At 31.2% G+C, this 22170-nt stretch overlaps 1 protein-coding gene across 4 annotated transcripts in view; it reads left to right on the top strand.

Annotated features, from left to right (window-relative positions):
* The first annotated feature begins 686 nt into the window (after positions 1–686).
* The window catches only part of LOC129953995 (discoidin domain-containing receptor 2-like), a 226297-nt gene continuing 204813 nt past the window's right edge, over positions 687–22170 (top strand). The window contains exon 1 of one of the 4 annotated variants that reach the window (XM_056067575.1): positions 687–2014. The gene's annotated coding sequence lies outside the window, so the exon portion shown is untranslated. The remainder of the gene's footprint in view (positions 2015–22170) is intronic. The other 3 variants (XM_056067574.1, XM_056067576.1, XM_056067577.1) reach the window with 3 other exon arrangements.

Here is a 22170-nt window from a genome sequence, read left to right as displayed (position 1 = left end):
TTAAATCTCCAATATAACTTTGCTATTTCAAAGATATCTACTAATTAAAAGAATTAAGCTTAACGAAACAATCTTAACAACCTGTAAACTAATGTATTTCCCTAACCATAATACTTTAACCAGAGCTCAGATTTTAGAATTGTTTCTGTCTATTTTTATTTAAATAAGAAAATCACAATATAAATGGATAATGGACAATATATACATGGTTTCATTACCTATATGAAATTACTACATTCCTGCATATACAATTAAATATCAGTATTGCTCACAGTCCTTGATCCCAATTCCCATATTTCGCCCATTTTGCAGATATTTTATTTTCCATTGGCAACACACTTTCGTATTAGTATCTGCAAAGTAAATACACTCTTTCACTTTTTTCAGATTTCTCTTAAGAAATTCATTTTGTGTTCATTTTCGCTTAAAGCAAGTATCTACTAAAGCAAGTTACCATCTACAAAGAAGTGCTGGGTGCTGCGCACAGCACCAAATCATTTTGCCTATTTTATCACAACCATCGAAAAATGTATACCTTCTTGTTTCTCTTCAACTTCGAGGTCACTATAACACGCTCTCACTTTTCCTGTTTTTCTGTAATACAATTTTTGTTTCCCCCAGAAATAACTGTGTCTATATCTGATTCTGGGTCTCATTGGTTGTAGGGTTGTAAAGCAGGCACAGGCAACAACTATATCGAACACAGAAGCTCCACCACAAGCGCGACTATGCACAAGACACAAAATCCATATTCCAACCCGAACTCGACTGTAATCAAGCATAAACCAACGAAAGCGAAAAATCATCCCCGACATCATCGCTTCATCGACAAAGACACACAACACACAACCAGCCAACAACCTTTGAGTAACGGAAATCGAACTTCCAAACAGTCACAGTGGAACTCTTGCCGAAGTAACGTCGCGTGGTACCGTTATAAAATTTGTTGGATCAGAGAACCAGGCAAAGGCAAGACTCGGTCTTGCATTATAGTTTCATATAAACAGCAAGTCCCCATACTTTCGTAGAAATTAACAACCCCCTCCTTGAATAACTCATACAAATTCAACCCCTAAGCTCTGTCAGGTTCATTGTATACTCGACTTGTACATTACTAGCTACAGTAAGAGACACATTTTGGATGTTTTTGTTTTGTATCGGATGAATTATTCATTTCTCCGGAATCCAGCTAGAACCAGAATAGGTAAAAGTTCGGATATATACATACGTTGTGATCGTTCGTCGGTCGGTCGCTCGCTTGGTCGGTCGGACATAGCGATACGCGCCGCGCGGTCATACATTTCTACTAACTCATACACTACCGATATAGATATACATAGGTATAGCTACACACATAACCATACACACACCTCGAATCTCCCGTTCGAAACAGCCACCCGCTTTTGGCGAAGGTTGAAATAGCATTATCCTGTTACCTGTAATCAAATGTGAAAACAAGCAAACAAAAAAGGAGTCATTTCCAAGGACTTTAGCTCCTGCTTCTTTCTTAAGGATTAAATTGTCTGCGAAGCTCAGTTGGATTGTTAGCGATTTGTTGCAAACTTTACGACTTTCACAAGGAGTTTTCTTTAGGAATGTTAACGTGTGTGTGTGTTTGTTCTGTTTGAATCAAATAATGAATAACGTTGCCTGTTTGTTTTCGTGTTCGTCTTCCCCTTCCTCGAGCTAAAAAAGGCCATTCGAGACTGATTTTCCCTTTAGTAAAAATTACATTCAAGTCAAAAAATTATTGTGAACAAGTTTGTATGCTTCAACCAACCCAAAAAAATCACATAAAAAAATAAGGGCAAGAAATTAGTATCAATTTATAATGTAATGAAATATTACGATGCCCAAGTGGTAGTGGTGAATAAAAATCAGATAGAATATACTTGAAAAGATACAAGAAATTAAAAACAACAAAAATAGAAATAACATTTGTTCGAAATTGGATTAAACTGTTGGATACTTTTATGCCCTGGGGATTTATCGAGTTAATAAAATTTTAATTCTTGTAAGTGTGTTTTTATTTCCATATTTCTTTTTCCTCTTCATTATTATTATTGCCATCGTTTGCTATAAAAATGCTCTTATGTATGACCTTGAACCCGTTAACACACATCAAACAGAAAAACAACCTCTTATTGGGAAAAATCGTTTAGTTTAGTTCGAGTGCAGCTTCTTTTCATATCTAATATGTATCTTTTAAATTATCTATGCAAACAAATTTTTCGATGGAATACAATGCCAATGAAATAAATAAACTTTGTGACATGGAATATTTGCGTCTGTGTTCTGTGCACATCCAAAACGATGAAATGAGGAATGTAAGGTGGGGAGGGGAGGTGCGTTGCAGGATAAACGACGATAAAAAGGGGAGTTAAAGTCACATTACTTCTTGTAACAGAGAGAAGGTTCCATTCGTTCTGTGAGCCAACATTCCGTTGCCACTTGTTACGCACCATACAAAAGAAAAAGCAGTCCTTCTTTAGAGAGTTGAAAGGATCCAATGAATTGTTGTTTTTGTTGTTGTTAAGGGTTGTATATTCAGTGGGAGGCTATGGTTGGTTGAGAGATGGGAAAGACCAGTGAAGGTGATAAGTAATATATGGGACTGCCTTTCAAATTTAAGTTTAATGGATTTAGGGGATTTTGTTATTAGGGAAAATGGTTGGATGGTTTTTGAAGACGTGTCGAGAGTAAGAAAGGGATTTTCCTTTCATTTTTCATGCTATTCATGCTAAACATTTTCGTATGCGTTTTTGGGGTTTTGCAATAATAATTATTAATTCAAAGTGTTGCTTGCCTTTTAAAGTAAGTATATTTTTTTACTTGTTTTGGTATGTCATGTATACTAAACTGGCGGAAAAGGGTCTTCTATATGTACATTCCAAAATCTACATACATATATATAGAAGCAATAATAAATTGGAGAATTTGCCTATTTTTTCGAAAAAAGGATATTTGATACTTCTACTACCATTTAGGGTTCTACTAATTAATTTTATATTTAGGTATATGTACCTTAACATACCCTACTATCAACCTTTCCATGTCTTATACTTGTACTTCTGGTAAAATAACGGTGTAGACAAAAAGCAAGTGTATATATTATATATATTATGGATATGTACTTTTCTATGATTAACTTAATGTTATTTTTCGCATAAAATACATTTTTATGGAAAGCCGATTAAGTACGTTTTCTTCGGAAGGTCACAACGTATGGGACGTGTTACATTTGTATCCTCTTAATTAATGATAAAATCGGCCTTGAAAAAGAAATCGATTAGGGCTTAAAAGAAGAAAGCAACTGGTGAGATTAGAAAAAGGAACTGGTCCGTACCTACACTACTTAACAAAGAATATGTGTATTGCATTAAATTATTATTATTCATACCAATTGGCTTTGTTTTTGATCAAACTAATTTTTATTAATTATTCTTGTGAAAGATAATTCCAATTTTCAAACATATGTACATATGTATTAAACTTCAAGATTGTTAAACTTCCTAAATACTTAGTTTCTTCTTAAAAAGATCTTATAAAAATGTTTCCATATGATTTTACGGGAAGTTCAGTATATTTGTATATGCGGAATGAAAATATTTCAAAAACTGTAATACCAATGATTTTGGGACTATTCACATTAAACAAATAATTGGGATCAAGTTTTAGGGAATCTTAAAATATTATTTGTACACTCTTTTGGGAGTAAAGCATCAGTCAAATGCAAGAATATGGGGCCTACAATTGATTTAGTCACTTAAAGTATGTTAAAAGGTGATATAAATTACGTATCTGAAATTTAATATATATGTTTCGGTAAATTTATTTTGACGATGAAGTAAGAAGAGCTTAGGTAAATATTTAGAAAATTAATTAGTTAAATGGTCGTGCACTTACATTATTCATCAACAAGTAAGCAACATTTTAAAATATAAATATAAATACACTGAACTAAACCTTGACGTACATTTATTTTCTACACCATTTTGAAAACTCTCGTAAAGAAACTGTGCATCAAATAACGAATTTATTAGAAAACATTTCAACATTTTTATCAGATATGAAAACGAAAACCGATGCTAGTTTCAAATTACCAATTTAATTTTCTATGCAGAGTATTTCAATTCATAAGGTGTACCTTTTTATAAGAATGTTTCATCAATTGATGCTTTCTGTGTATTTAGAGTTATACTAGAGTTGTACTCCTCCCAAACTAGATTTTAAATGGTATTAGATAGTTTAGTTGGACAACAAGATTTATTTATTGAAGTAACCTACAAACTAAATTTATAAATTAATTTAAGGCATCAGGATATCCATACCATACGATGCCATTTTTAATTTACTAGGCTTAAGGAACTTATTTACATTTTAAATTATTTACATTTTAAATTTTTATCATTGGAAAGATAGCAATTATAGCAAATAAACTAATTAAATTTCATCAAACTTCTGGTGAGCAGATATGGCAGCTTTAATTCGACGGATAGTTTTGACATTTGATGGGTCTAAGATTTTTGCCAGAGTCTCAATTACGTCGTTTGTTTCAGTATGTGTTTGTAGAGAAACAGGACACTCTACAAAAATATGCCAGATTGTAAGAGGTGTATCACAATTTGAACATTTCTCTGGAGCTTCACGAGTGTAGAAGTGTTTGCTTGTAAACAGTGTTTTTCCTATTCTAACCCTTAATACTTTTATACATTCTTCTCTGGTAAAGGACTGGTTTTATTGCCCTTTTATTTAAATGACATTACAAATAATTCTTAAGATAGAGCAACCAACACGTTAAAAATTCAAGGATCATTTTTTATATTTAATTAGGCAAATAAAATTAAGAAAACCATCGCTAAATAATAACAATAACCTTCCAATAGATGTATCTGTTTGCAAGTTACCCATTTTTTAGATTTTAGTGCTTGAATCCCTCTCTGTACTTCTGACTCTCGTAGCGTAAATATATCATTTCATTTGCGCTTTTTTTATTTTTTGCTTTTATTTTTTGTGGTTCTCCTACAGATCCTTTATTAACACCAATCACTTCGGTGTAAGCACTGAGTATGAAAAGTATATTATACTAGCCAGAAGTAAAAAATCTGCAGATAAATTCCTTAAAATTATAATCTTGGCTAATCAATGCCCTGTGAATGCAGCCTTATACAAAACAATAAATTCTTCAAAGGACTTAGTCTATGCTCCTTGTCTGATTCACATGAAAGAATCGGAAATTATTCCTGAAATGAAAGCTCAAGCCGTGATTGATGTATACATTTACGAAAACAATTGAAAAAAACTATCCAACTAACAGACTTAGTCCTATTCAATTTAGATTTATATCATTTTCCACAAACAGTATAAATTGGCTGGTACAAAACAAAAGTCAAAGAATATTTCCCCTCTCCAATGAGAACTGTCAGCTTCTTGGTCACACCACTAAGCGATGTTCTAAAAGCACAATCTGTGAAAACTGCAATCTCCCCCTCACAATCCCTTGGAATGTACACGCCTTATGTGCGCAAACTTCCTTGGCAAACACCCATCCAATTCAAAATCATGTCCAAAATATGTGTAAGATAAGGACACTCTAAAAAAAAACAAAACAAAAAATAAGTGCTCCATGGCTGGAGGCGAAACGTCTTTACAGCCTACAAATATCAGTATAACCTAAATAAGCTTCCGAAACACATTATTCACACACACAACCCAATTAGATCTAATACTATTGCAACAGCATTGGAAATCCGTATGGATATTAGATTCACCATAATATCTATGTACATTCCACATGATCAAGCTTTTAGTTAAAGGGATCTTTAAAATATTATTCATCAAGTAAAGTATATTTTTACAGGCGACGTGAACTCTGGCTCTTTTCTTTGAGGCTCCCCCAAAACTAATACGGGAGCATCGATTTTCGATTAATTTATAACTGATGCCGACCTTGCAAATTCTAAACGATGGATCCCCCACCCATTTTTCTACCCATTGAAAATTCACACATATTGTGATTTCCATGGTTCAGCTGAAATGTTACCGAAAATATCGTGGTTCATTCTTGATGATCTACATAAGAGCGATTATTTCTCTATTTTTACCAAATTAGATTTATTCTCATATACTAACAGTAACAAACATATTGTAAAATATAAAACAATCGACCAAACTGGCAAACATTTAAAAACATAATCGATCTCAGGTTATCAAAACAGCAATATTCTTGTGTAAACAGAATGGCCGCAGTATTACGTAAAGGTATAGGTAGCGCTGCTAATGACTTTATACCGCAATCCTCATCTCTCAAACGCAAACGAATAGTGCCGTGGTGGAAACTCAAATTTTTTCCGAATGTTGAAAACAATATTTCTTATAAGATTAAATTAGTTGGAGCCATAATCTCTAATTTTTGAAAAGATATTTGAGTCGAAATCATTTTTTACCAACTTTAAGTAATGTTTATTTTAGGTTTTTTATTTTTTCTCCAAATTTTACCAGATATTAAAAACGTTATTTTTCGTTCCACAAAATTGTTTTGGAGATAAAATTATTTTGTATTCGTAAAATTTTCGAGGTAACAAATTTTTTTTTTCAGCCTTTTCTAATTTATAAAAAAAACCGTTAATTGTTTTTTTTTTTAATATTTTTGTTTGGTATCACATTACAATATATTATATAAAATTTTATTCAAGTCTCTAGCGTTTTTGGTTCGTAAGATATTAAGAGTTAACCAAAATTTTCACCTTTTTTTAAACTGGTATGGTTAAAAAACCTCCACGCAATTTTCTTGAGAAAATTGCATCTTTTTGCCTTTTTATTTGTGTAACAAAATTTATTTGAAGTCGATATATATTCTGGTTCTTGAGCTTAGAACAACGAAAAAAGCGCCGCAAACGTACGTACACACACACACTCAGACATCTTTCTAAAAATGTTTTATTTCGACTCTAGGGACCTTACAACGTCGAAAAATGTCAAAATTTTCAATTTGACAAATCGGATTCATTACAATAACTTCCTATGTTAAGTTAAAAAGCCAATGCAGTTTTAGGAGATATCTAAAAATTGAAAAGCTTTGAAAATTTCAAATGCAAAATATAAAGTCCATAACAAGCAACACAACTAAAAACATAAGAAAAATTAACGAAAGGGGAATTGGTCCTAAAATGTTCAAATATATTAAATCCTTCCTAACCAACAGAAAATTCTGGGTCAAAATTGTCAACACGTTTTCTAAAACAGTATCCATTGAGAATGGAATCCTCCAAGGATCTCCCCTCTCGGTTATTCTCTTTGCGATCGCTTCTGATGAGTTTATCATATTACTATCTATATATAAGGATTTAGATCACTGTGTATATGCCGATGCATACATTCTATATAAAAATACAAGGACCTTAACCAAATACAACTATTTTTTCTAAACTACTTAAAGAAATAACAATATCTGGCTCTAAATTATCTTTAGAAAAGTGTAAAAGACTTCATGTTTGTCGTAAATTTAGCTGTCAACATTTAAATGTATCTCCTTATAATATAAATATTGAAAAATTTTGTAATTTAAGTATACTAGGTCTTATTGTTAAACGTAGATACAACTGAAAGCCACACTAGTAAGCTCTTAAAAAATCGCTAGCATCTAGGCTCAACATTATTAAGTATCTTTCCTAAAAAAAAGCAACGTTCATGTAAACACTCGCTGTTATATAACCAAAACTCTAATACTTAGTAAGATAGATTATGCTTTAGCTATTTATGGTTCTTGTCCAAAATCTACAAAAAATGGATTCAAACCAACGTATCATCAAGCCGCTAGAATAAGCATTAGAGCTCCTGATTATATTGATATTGAAGGAAACGAACTCGCTAATAGTTCTGAGAATTTAGCCCACAACTCCCCAACTTTTCTATCTGAATCTATCACTAGAAAAAATCATAATGGATGAATAATGAATAAAATCGGAAATTTTCGACAGGCAGTGTGGTCTCATTATATACATTATTACCAAGCAATTCCAACAGAATAAACCCAATTTTCCCTCATAATACGACAAAGCTTAAAATAACCAATTTCATAGAGGTGCGTATTGGGCACACAAACATTACTCATCAACACCTATTAAAAAGCCCAAAATGTAACAATTTCATCACATTTCATCATGCTATCTTTCCGAAGATCCTCAAGGCACCAAGCTTTTTTCGAATCTTACGAATGTAATAAAGGGTGATTTTTTAGCTAATATCTTTTTGGCAACACTGGTATAAACAGGTGACGCACGTTTCTTGTTTTGTTTAATTGTCAAACATCTTCAGTTTGGTCCATGAATTGTCTTACAAACGAAGAACGCTTGCAAATTATTGAATTTTAATATCAAAACGCGTGCTCTGTTAAGAAAGCTCAGAATCCCCATTTTTTACCAAAAAATTGTGTTCAGCGACGAAGCTCATTTTTGGCTCAATAGGTACGTAAATAAGCAGAATTGTCGATTTTGGAGTGAATATCAGCCATCAGAAGTATTGCAAGAGCTACCAATGCATCCAGAAAAAGTTTGGTTCGTTTATAGGCTGGTGGCATCATTGGACCGAACTTCTTTAAAGATGATGCGATTCGTATAACGTAACTTTAAATAGTGAGCGCTATCGTGAGATGATTCCAGCTTTTTTTTACCCAAAGTGCAAGAGCTTTACTCACATGACGGTGCCTCATGCCACACGGCACGCGCAACAATGGACTTATTGAGATTCGAGTTCGTAGACGTTTTATTTCACGTTCGGGACCGGTCAATTGGCCACCTGCGATTTAACGCCTTTTATTTAATTTTTTAACAAATTATACAACAATAAAATAAATTGGATCATTAAAATCCTTAACTCATTAATCTCTATAAAAAAAACACTCACACATACTCGTATATGTACATGTTTATAAGAAGCTTTGAGAATATTACCAATTCCCCATTCGAAGTTATTTTGTATTTATTTTGAACCTAATGAACACTTGGAAGTCTAAGAATTCGAATTGGATCAAAATGAAAACAGCCTACAGTACATATGTCTTATTTATACAACCTTTAGCCAAAGATCCATAATACATAAACAATAAAGATCATAGGAAGTATAGTTACCCTCTACACCATTGCAAATATTTAAGCTTCTTTAATTCAAACAAAAACTATAGAAAATTAGTCTGTTTCATATTATAATTTATGTGTGTGTCCTTTCGAAAATATAATAAATTATTATATGCACCAATAAAAACGTCCTGTTTTTTTACAGTCTAGCCAAAGGTAAGTTATATTGTATGGATGAAAGAATATATAGAGAATACATCATTCATAGATTCGAGGATATATTGGCAACACAAGAAGAAAACTGCTGATGTGAAGCAGATTTATGTGTCTTTAGCCGAAGAAATAATGGCTTTATGCCAAATTTCATTCCATATTTCAAGCAAACATGTATACATATGTATGTATTATGTATAGCTTTTTTGACGTAAGAATATTTTTTCGTAGAAATCCAATATTATTTGGATAAAATACATAGATCCTGTTTATAAGTTAATGAAATCTATGAACTTGTGGTCAAGGTGAAAAACGATAGAGGAGACACAATTTAATATCTAAAGGTTGTTGGAGCTGCAAAACAGGTTTTCACTGTTTTGGTTTTCTCTGTACTGCAGTATTGTTCGAATGAAAAGAGCTTCTAGAAACAACATTTATTATCAATACTTACGGGTGGTTTTTTACCTTAGCATAATTTTGATACAAATGAGTTAAAAAACATTAAAACAATTGAAATTTTGATAGTGAAAACCTTAAAATATTTTCAAAAAAAAAGCTCAATAAATCTTACTTTCCTTCATATCAGATCAAATAATGACGGACATTGAATACTTTTACAGATTCAATCTGTCGTTTTGATGGCCAAAAAATCTTATGTTATGCATAATAAAATCGTAAACAATCTTTATTTACTTATAGAAGTGATATTAGTATGTTTGTTTTTGAAAACAAGAAGATTAATAGAATTCGCAGTTTGGTTTACAGAAATGTTTCATTCCTCATTTTTGGTTTTTCGCTTTTTTAATTTTTTTATTAAGAATTCACGATTTGTATGTAACACATATAAAAATACACATTAATTGAAAGCTTCATTCCAAAATTAAGTGTTATGAATAATTTCAATGTTTCTATTTCTTCTTGACGCCAAGCAAAAGCAGAATACATTCATATAATTCGGAAAAATCGGAAATGAAATTTTAAGTTTATTTCATTCTTATAAATATTTTTCAAGTTTAAATTTCTCTAGTTAGATTTAGACCTTATTATAAAGTCGAATAATTAATACCTAAATTTGAGTAGCTCTTTTCTTGGAATTAAAGTGTAGGCTTTCCTCAACCTTAACCTTAAGCTAAGATATTTCACTGGTTCTGTTCGGTTATCAGGCACGTTGACTAAGGATAAAATGCTATGGAAACTTTTGGTAGATGGTGCGTTTGTAATTAGCCTAATTTTCAATTAGAATTTTTGGGCTGTGGTAGGTCGGAAAAAAAGACGTTAATTATTCCGCTTGAACAACCTTAATGTTTAGCCCATGTAGTATACAAATGGTTGTGAATGCTTTTCGATATCTTTGCAAAATATAGCAACAACTTGACGTCCTGCTAAAAAAATACTTCATTTAAAGTATATTCCTGCCTCCCTCGCCCAAAATCCCAATTGCAAATTCTAAATAACGGTTTAGTGGTGCAACACACCTTTAGTAATGGTCCTTGTAATGTGTATCTAAGAGAATATAAAGAACAAACGCAAAAAGTGGTATTAATATTATTCTTGCTAAAATGTATTTATTTTTAAAAACTCTGATATTATTTCCAATTAAATAAAAGTTAAATATTTAGCTGAAAATTATATACATAGATATTTTTTATAATATTTGTATTTAATTATAAAACATATACAATTTGTTCCCTATGAAAATGTAAATGTAGTTTAGATTAAAATATACATTTGGGGTATATAGAATACTTTTTTATCTTACTTCATACCGATGAATGGCATAATGGTATTAAGGCATTGCGGATTCGTTTTCCAAATTCATTATAACTAAATAACTGCAATATTGCAGTATAAATTGAAAACAAAAGGTAATAAATCATCGTATTAACTCTAGTTGTTCCTGTCAAAAATAATAATTGAAATATAAAGTGCAGTTAATCACTTCTAATTTATGTGTCAAACGCCTGTACATCATAAATTATTACAAGCCCCATTATTCGATACACAAAAAGGTATATACCTATATCAATGAAGCGATATAATAACTTACCATATACCAAACAAAATTTGATTATACAATGATTCGTCTTGGTCTGTTATATTTTATGTTAATTATTTATGACTTTAACCCTGTTATCTTAACATTAATAAAAACGAAAATAAACAAATCAAGAAATATTTAGATGTAAACATACACACATAATTTAAGACAAAGTTTGTTGATAAAATAATTAACAAGTTGATTAGTTAATGACATTTAAATTAATCCAAATTAAAGTGTTCTCAATGGAAACATACTGCTGCATATTAAAATGAATTGAAAATACTTCTACATATTAATATCTATTATTCAATACCTATATCGAAATTTGAGATTTTCCTTCACATCCCAATTAAAACTATCAAATACTCTTCCATTTGTATACAAATACAAAACATAAAACAAAAAAACATCCAACCACAGATTGTTGTATTTGAAATTTATTCCAAATTGAAAATAAAATACATCAAAACCCTACATGAGCGTACCTATATAAAAACTATCTATTTTTTAGATTTATGCTCTTATAATATAGAACTTATTTTTATTGAAAAACAATCGGTTGTTAACATTGTTATTCAAATTATAGGAATAAACGGGATCATGTATGTTTTTTTTTTAATTTAAAAAAAAAATAAAATGATATGAAATCAAACCAAATTTTTGTTGTGGAATTTATTTTGCAAATATTTTTGCACATAATAAACCTGCATATTTGATTTAATGAATATATAAACTTTATTCATGCGAGTTTGATTTTTTTTTAATAGTGGATAATGTTTTTAACTTACCTATGTTCCACACAAAATTGATTTAATTAAGATAACTTTCATAAACCAAATTTGTATTGGAAGGAGTAGATGATAGTAAGTTGATTATCATAATCTTCGATAGCAAAGTAATACCAACGATGTGAAATCTATAAGACTGATAAAGGGAAAGGTGCGGCGTAACACCCGGAAGTTTGTTACGCATACTTTCTAAAATACTAAAAAAGTTTCACGATTTAATTAAATAAAGAAAAATCTTTCACAATATTTGAGTTATGTGTTTGGGTTTTAAATTTTAATTGAAAAACTATACTTAAGTCAAATATTTCAAAAATTCAATCAGAATAGTTAGCAATAGTAGATTAGTAAGGGTATATTTCCTTACTATTGCATCTTTTCATTTCATTTATTTTGTTTGTGTTGGCGCGTGTACAAGATTATTACTATTCAAAAGATATAAGTATGAATATAAAGGAATGGAATGTTTCTGCCAATTATCCCTCAAACATCACAAGTAACTCTTCGTTCGTTTTTTCTCAATTTAATATTTTTATTCTTTCTTCAAAATAAAGTATAAGCAAATAAAAAACAAATCGAGCAAAACAAAATGTCTACACACAACTTCCCAATGAATTCTGCAAGCTTAATACTACTCTTTTTATGTGCGTACATAGTTTGTTTAGCATTTTTTTTAAAGTAATTAAAAAATATATCGCATTTAAATGGATTTCGAAAAATAAATGTTCTCTCCATGCAACACTTGTATCTATTTTTCAAGAATTTGCATTCAAAAATACTGTATGAATAATAACAAAATACTTACTTACTTACATAAACATATTGTTCTAAAATTTCCAAAGACAATAATAATGAGCTAACATAACTGCATATGCAATTTAAAAAGTATTAGAATTATTAAAATAAATTTGAAATTTGAAGCAGATGTATTATTTAATAATAATCATTAATTGATTAATTAATTAATTTATTAATAATCATTAAAAGTGAAAGGAGTACACAAAAATATTTAGGGTCGAATTGTGTTTTTTACGGAGAAAGTTAAATTTTCCAATTAATTAATAGAAAAAAAAAACAAATTGCAAAACTCAAATTTCAATGTTATTGTCTCAAACATTTCTGTGTGCGAGTTATTTTGTCAGGAATGGAGGGGACCTACAGTTTATATACCGAATCCGAACGGCTAATTTAAGAAAGAACTTTTTCATGACAAGTTTTGCTTTTGGAGGATTTGTCAAATCCTTGCAAGAGGCAGTACCCGTGAAAAAAGTTAGGTGGCACAGGTATGAATTAAACCCAAGATCCCTTGCATGACAGTCCAACGCACTTTTTTTTGATTTAATTAATTTTTATTCATTATTTCTTAACACTATCTTAAAGCTAGAAAAAAATTCATCAAACTAGCCTAGTTATCCATAATTTAAAACAATAATACTTAATTCTTTTTCCTTTTGACCCTTAGATCTTAAAACATAAAACTTACTTAAACTACTTAAAACTAGAACAACCACAGCAGCAAATCTAACAATTTTTTTTATTCCATGTTATTTTTTTTGTATTTTTTGTGTGCCACCATGCTTATTCTACTTAAAACTAAACTATAAAACAAGTGTGTAAGCCGGCCAAGGCTTAAAACCCCATACCGACTACCCACTATCAAGTGCCGATTAAAGCCACCAAAACTGGTTCTCCTACTTCACCCTATCAGTTACAGTCCAACGCTTTTTAAAGATGACTTTGTTTAAAATACAACATGGTGGAATGCGTCCGGTGGGGTTTGTGTTGGATTGTGTGCGGTGAGATGCGTCGTGGCCTAGGTGTTAGGCTTAGATACAAACCCACTTGGCATTTCCTTCCAGATAGTGCGATTTAACAACTCTGGTTTGTTTTTTTTTTTTTTGAAGAAGGGCTAAGCTTATTTTGTTGAAACTGGAATCATAATGAAGATTGGCTTATAAAATATTTATCTTAACAATAATGTTTATTTTAAAGGTACAATTTTACAGAAGACTGTTGTTTTGAGATGTCAACAAAGTCTTAAGAATGTCACCCAAACCCTCGTTATAAAGTTTAAACACTGCAATTTTTATATTTTCAAATTCATAAATGAAATAAAAACTCAGTTCCACATTATCTACCTGTATTGATAAACATACAAACAAACAAAATATATACAAAAGAATGTATATCTTCGATTATTGTAACTTTTTATGCCAAAATACACAAATGACAAATCTTTATTCCTCCGCCCCCTTAAACAACTTTATTCTTTTTAATACCTATCTGTTCACAAAACTAAATCTGAAAGATAAATATTTTAACTCCTTTAGTCCCTCAGTTTATATAAATATCCTATGCTTCTTCATATTTACTCAAGAATTTCAACCAACGAAATAGTTTGAAAAATATGCAGGCATGCATGCGGAAAGGGCACCTTCTATAAGTAAATATTATATAGAAATCGCATGTCGATTTCCTTAAGCATTCAAAACATAACATCTACATACATAATATATGAACACAAAGTTTGCCTTAAGGACCATAAAGGAGAAACCAACATACTATACTGTCCTGGAATTTTAAACATATGCAACTAATTGAAATTCTTACCGTTTGCTTGTGTATGAACTTAGGTATGTGCGGTAACATAACGACAAACTCTGTCATCCTTTCAAAGAAACCTCTGCTATGGTAGCAGGAACGGCCCCTTCCCTTCTCATAACTTGAGCTACCTTGTTTAGATAAAGGAATAGAAATAGACCTCATCCTAATTCCAAGTTCAATCTTAAGGAACATCTTTCTGATGGAGGCAATTATTGAATATTAGGGGGTAATTAGGAACACACACGCTCAACAATCCCATACTCCTTCGGGGAGTCTCCTTGTTTTTCCTCATTTCTCTTCGACATTATCTTTCCTTCAGTTTGCTCTTTTTTCTTATTTTATCGCTTCTCCCATCATCTTCATCTGCCTGAATAAAACCAACTTCCCGAACCATAATCAATGTTTGTGTATCTCGTATAGTGACCCCATGGGATTGCAATTGGAAAGGTATTTTTTATCGACAAAGGAATAAAATGAAGATGGGTGCACCGTATAGGCATGTAGCCGAGACGAGAAGACCTAATGGCTGAATCTGACCGAATCAGCCAACGCGATTATACTATCGTTGTAAAACATGGTAATTCTATGTCTCTATTATAAATTATTGACAGGTAAGAGTACAAGAACTGAGGAACAAAGCAAATTACCTTAAATGCGTTTTTGGATGTCTTCGACTTCATAATTAAGTCGCCACCTACCGTGAAACATAACTTAATTTAAAATTGAAAATAGGATTCGGGTTCGAAAAAAATTAATGTTGTTTCAAAAAAAACACTAATCATCATAAGAATTCATGAAAGAACAACACGGTGCAAGGGACAAACTTTTTGTAAATCAGAAAAAATAATAAAAATAAAAACAAAAATACATCCCAATCTAAGAGAAAACCAGAAGGAAAGGGTCCTATTCTTATGTATTTTTAAAAATAAGAAATAATTAACCCCAATGCTCGCGGTGGCGTGAATTGTGTGGGAAAGCAACAAACCGTGTGCGCCTTCAAACATTTTCTCTTTTTGTTTTATTTTCTTTTTCGGTTGATGATGTTTTTCAATTCAATACGAACTTGGATTTTCATTAACCTTTTCTGGGTTGTTGCATATGAATTAAGTTAGGTCGCCGTGTTTCGGGGAAAGGTTTTTGTTTTCTTTCCGGAAGAAGGTATTTATTAGGAGTTTGTTTACTTCTAGAAGATATTTTTTTGTCAATGTTTAGTAATTAAACAAAAATATATTGTACCGAAATGGTGAAAAACAACACCATCTTCTAAATATTAGTTTTTTACGCTATGCAAAGGCGAAATAAGTCAAATTTTTTAACAACAAAAACAAATATATATTTATCTGGTAACTAAAACCCCGGACTACAAAATGCAAGTCAATATTAATGTTGATATGTAAATAAAATCCGATATAAAAACTAAAACAATAAAGCGTGTAAAATATCTAATGCTTTTAGTTTTAGAAGTTAATTTCAAAAAATATTGCTTTCGATGACCAAAACCTAATACCATAAGTTCCTAGTTATGCTTATGACGGCAAATTTGTCGTACAATTAAGTTGTTTAATTTCACATTAAAAAAACTATGAGGCTTATCTTAACAACACATATATACAAGTTTTATATAAGATAACTTAAATATATTATTATTTTAGGTATCGAATACAAGCTCCTGGACCTGAAAAATTCAAAGCTGTGTTTACAGAATTTTAAAACTGTTCATAAATAAACATGATCCTTGAATGGGTGCAGCTGCTCATTTCACAAGAACAGATAACAAATAATCTTGGAACACATGTATAAAAAAAGATACAATGAGTGGTATTGTGTATATTCTGATTTTATCAGTGTCTTTTCTTATGTTCAATAGATTTAAGTAGCTAGTTGTAAATAGATTTAAAATGATTGAGTTAAAATAAAAATATGGATGTAATAAGACGGTTTTAATTCCTTTCCACAATTATTTTCATTGGTCCTTCCAACGCATTGATTCCATTGGTGATTGAACTAACACAAAACAAATATTTTGTTTTTCTCAATTTTGCAATCAATTCGAAGCAAATACAAAATTTATTTTTGATTGTTCTTAAGTTTTCCTACACCAGTAGTACGAGACTTAGAAACAAAATAATCATTGATTAGGAACGAAAATACTGACAAGCGTAAATGTGGCTAAAAATCGTTTATGAAAATGTGTGAATTGAGTGATATCCGAAAAATAATGCTTTAAAAAAAGGAACGTTGATCAACAAATTGTGAGTCGAGGTACAGCTAGGTCAACCTGATTACAAAAACACATCCAACGAAAACTCTTTAAAAGTTAAAAAGATTAAAAATAAAGTCTACATGGGTTTCGACAAGATTGAAAAGGTTCTCCCTCAACAAAAGGAACACCCCGGACAAACCAGGATTTTAATTTTGCTACTTTTGAAACAACAGCAGAAATCCTTTATACAAAAATGTTCAATCTTCACCAATTGGAGAAGGTAAACGAATATCAAAAAGAGTTATTAGAGATTTTATTCTATGAGTTGAGAATATATGAGAATAGTGAGATTGAACATTTGGGATACGAGTAGGTAGATAAGTATTTTGAAGAGCTTTGCAAACCAAACTAAGGTTTGAAAAATAAACAGCTAAAATTAAGTACAATGTAATAGAATCAGACAAATAAGGCCTCAAAGTGTATGAGCAAACCATAGAGAAGCCAATAGAAGTCCATAATATAGACCAGGATACCTTAGATCCCCAGTGCCATAATACGAATGCGCTTACTGATAAAAAGTATCTATTCAAATTGACATCAGCCACTAAACCAAATTTATTCAACATTTTTGAAGAAAACAAGAAGACACTTTTCTATATTTTACCAGATTGCAGACGTATGATAAAATATGGCTAACACCACACAAAATGGATTTAAGTTCAAGGTTTTTTCACTATTGAGACAATTAAAAACAGTACAATTTGAAGAAAAAATATTTCAAAAACTTTAGTTGGTTAACTTAGAGATATGTCTGATTAAAGTAAAATTCTAAATGTTTAAAAACATAATCTATTCAATTTCAAATTTTAATACACTCCAGTTTTAGCTTGTTCGCTTGCTTCCAGCGAACATTATCGCTCTATCTACATTATAGCTCTATTTTGGCTAATATATGTAACTTAAACACTAAAACTATAAATAAAACTAAAACTAAATTTAACTTAAAATAAAATAATACTGTGAAGACAAATATTCTCCTTACATAACATTTTCATATGTTTACATAATTATTGGGAATTGAACCAATATTTGTAATAGTTTATGTTAGCAACACTTTTTTATATTTTAACAATATCATCCTCTGTAATTGGAAAGGGAAGCTTTTACATAAAAAGGAATTAATTGGGTTAAAGTTTGTATCTGGTCCTAAAAAAGCGATTTATTAACCATTAAGAATATTAAATAGTGACAGATAATATTTGTCATTGGCATTAGATTGCATTAGGGATCTTATCAATGGGCTTACATGCAAATTTATTTTTGAAAGTTTTTTAAAGAGGCGACTCACTTGGTATTTCATCAAAGGCGTAGTGTGAGTAGCCTCATAAATTAAGTTATTTGAATGGCATTTTTTATCAGGCTTGCGCAATGTTCCACAACAAAATCTTAATATTTTGTTTTTCAACTTGTCTTGTGTATTAGAGTTCCAGTTTTTCCTAAAACGAACTTTTTGCTTTTTTTAGCAATGTTCTAGCATGTTTTTTATTGAATTTAAATCGGTTCTGGGAGTTAACTTCTAGGTACTTCGTTTCTAGACGTAGTCGGGTTGCTGTGTTGTTTATTTTGATATCTAGAAACTTACTGTCTTTAACAGCGAGATATTGGCTTTTCCGCTGAACTTTCTGAAACAAAACAATTTGCACTTATTTATATTGATGTTTAAGCTCCATTTTTTGAAATTGTTTTCTGCGTTTAATTTTATTAAGAGCTAAAATTGGTCCACTTCCACTTTCTAATATGTTAGTATTGAAAAAGTTCAAACAATGGAAGTTTGAAATAGGGAAGTCTTGGAGATGGATGTTGAATAAATATGGACTTAATATCGATCTACGAGTACATTGAAAAAATCATTATGCTCAGAATAAATAAAAATTGAGCTTTTACTGTTTGTTAAAAAAATGAATGACTGAAAACTGAAGATTTATACTTTTAGGAGAAGTGAGGCTGAATGCTAAATCTATCCTGTTATTCTTAGAGAGAACGTTATCATTGTGCTTGACATAAATGTTTCCTTAAGAAGGTTTACTGATGCCAGAACTCCGTGCTCAAAGTCGTCATTTGACGCTGTGCTAGAATACTTTGAAGAGAGTAAGGCCTGAAATGTGGATAACTTGAACTGTGTGTCAATTATACCTCGCCATTCTAAAGAAGTTTGTCTTACGAAATATCGGATCCATACAATTTTCTACCAGTTATTTTGTCAATTTCCTTGAAAGCTTGAGGGGAAGATATTATTGTTTAAGCCTGTCAACAAAGTGATTGAGTTTTATATTAACATTATCCTCTATAATTTTATTTATACACAGAATTTTTGAATGAAGCTCCCCATGAATTCTATTGAAGAGTCGATGGTAAGGTCTCATAAGTTGTTTCAGCCAAATTCTTCGAAGATCAATACATTTTTTCGATAAATCTGAAATATTTATGAACATTTTTATTAATAGTTTTTGACATTTTGTAGCTTAGAATGGTTTTCTACTTATATTTTGTGACATTCCGTAGATTAGAATGGTTTTCTACATTTGAGAAAACAATTGTATTTACTTCCCTTTTAAGGTCATCTATTTCCGGATTTGAAATGTTATTCTCCTTTTTTAAAACGAAGGTGGACAAATAATACGGCAGACTCAGTTGAAAAGCTTCCCAGTTGGTATTTCTAAAATTGTTATATGTGGGTGAGGTTAAGAAAATGGATGAAGAATCTTCGAGGAATAGTTCATAAGCGATTTCAAAATGATTAGAAATAGGTGCAAATGTTTTACACGTCGAAGATGCAGATGCAATATTTACACAACTCACAGCATTAAGAGTTGAGTTCGAAGTTACGAAGCTTTTACATTTGGAACATTGCTTACCTCGAGCACTAAGTCTTCCCCAAAATTTCTAACTTAAGAATTGCGGTTTATAAAGAACTGTTAAATTTTTTAAGTGAATAGTGAAAACGATATTTTCTGTGAGATAAAATTAATTTGCAGCCAATATTCTTAATTTTTCAAAAGATAATTGAGTCGAAAGTATATTTTTATCAAGTGTTAGCATTGTTTGTTTGGGTTTTAATTGTTTGTAAAAAATCTATTAATTCGATATTTCTTATAACATAAAATTAGTTCGAAGCCATAACGTTATTTTTGAAAAATATTTGAGTTGAAAAAAACTGACAAGTCAATTTTTTTTAAAATTTTATCAGATGTTCAAAACTTTATTCTTTATTATGTACAAAATATTTTAAAATTTAGATCACATCTTTTTCGCAAAGTATTCGATTTTTTTTTTTTTTTTTTATCCGATGGAAATCTTCAAAAGACACTCGGTAAGAATCGGTACCGAGTAGTGTGGGACTCTTACCGCACTAAAACCACCGGTGAATCAGGACCAATCTATGAAAGATCGACAAATGATTTTTATTTCTTAATTTTTAAATCGCATTGGGGGAAGTTTAAGGTTATAACACTTTCCCGTAGCTTTTAGCCCATCAGCTTATGAGGCTTGGTTCTTCTTTATCTTCGAACATTGTCTCGTACATTTAACACGGTCTCCATTTTAGAGTTAGTATGACTTTGCAGTCGCTGATTGTGTGATACAGCGTGTTTCTTAACCACTTCTGTAACCATTTTAATTTGAAGGTCACGATGTAGATCGCTATTTCTTATATACCAAGGGGCATTTATTATTCCACGAAGGACCTTGCTTTGGAATTTTTGGATGGGTTCAGCATTTGTTTTCTTTGTACAGCCCCATAGTTGGATGCCATATGTCCAAACGGGTTTCAATACTTGCTTATATAACATTAGTTTGTTCTGGATAGATAGGTCAGAGTTCTTTCCTATTAACCAGTACATTTTTCTGTACTTGAACTTTAGTTCTTTTCTTTTCTTTTTGATGTGTTCTTTCCATTTAAGCTTTGCATCCAAATTCATTCCAAGGTATTTGGCGGTATTGGAGTAAGGTACTTCTGTACTGTTTATAAAAATTGGAACATTGTTTATGTTTTTGTTTGTAAAGTTTATATGCGTCGCTTTTGTTTCGTTTAATTTGATACGCCATTTGTGCGTCCAATCACTAACTTTATCGACTGCATTTTGCAATTTTTGTGTAGCCTTCGTAACAGATTTATCTGGCACCAATATTGCAGTATCATCAGCAAAGGTGGCCATGATAGCGTTGATGTCCACTAGAATATCCCTTGTATATAACAGATACAGGGTTGGTCCTAGGACACTTCCTTGTGGTACACCGGCTTCAATTTTCTTAAGTTCCGAGTAATTTTGGTCGTACCGTACTCTAAAGAGTCGGTTCGTAACGTAGGATTTCAGTATTTCGTAGTACTGCCTGGGGAAGTCCCTATGCAGTTTGTACTCAAGTCCCAAGTGCCAAACCTTGTCAAAAGCTTGAGCAACATCTAAGAATACAGACGAGCATACTTGTTTTTCTTCAAGTGCCTTTTCCACAACATCCGTAATTCGATGCACTTGGTCTATCGTGGAATGTTTATTTCTAAATCCAAACTGATGGCTCGGAATTAGTCTTCTTTCTTCAATTATTTTGCTAAGCCTTTTCAGTAGCAGTTTTTCAAAAACTTTTGCCATGATTGGTATAAGCGATATTGGTTTGTAAGATGTAACTTCTGTTGGTGGCTTACCTTGTTTAGGTATAACAATGACTTCTGCAATTTTCCAATGATGTGGCACATATCTTAGTTTAAGGCATGCGTTTATTATAAATTGGAGTTTCTTGAATGCTATAAGAGGCATTTCTTTCAGAACCTGAGCAGTTATAAGATCGTACCCTGGTGATTTTTTGTTTGACAACTTATGTTGACACATGCTTCTTACTTCTTTGAGCGTGACAAAAGGTATTTCACATTCGTCGTTTCTGTCAACAAACTGTAAGGGATCTGTAGCTGTGCTTGCTGGAATGGCTTGAAAACATTCGCGAGATGTTCAGCAAAGAGATCAGCCTTTTGTTTTGGGTTTCCGATCCATTTACCATCTTGAGATTTTATCGGCGGCTTTTGTGTCTGAGGTGTCAAAGTTTTAATTTATAAAAACACAGACATCTTTCTAACAATCTTTAGTTAAGATTCTTGAGAACGTAAGGAGATGTTAAAATATTTAGTATTTAGATCACAATAATTTCCTATGGTTTTTTAATACCAGTGAATTTTTGTTGGGAAAAAACGATATTTTAAAT

The sequence above is a fragment of the Eupeodes corollae genome, chromosome 1 (assembly GCF_945859685.1).
Source record: "Eupeodes corollae chromosome 1, idEupCoro1.1, whole genome shotgun sequence".
NCBI classification, from domain to species: Eukaryota; Metazoa; Arthropoda; class Insecta; order Diptera; family Syrphidae; genus Eupeodes; species Eupeodes corollae.
Note: the sequence above shows the minus strand (reverse complement) of the source record. Positions and strands in the feature narration are given on the sequence as shown.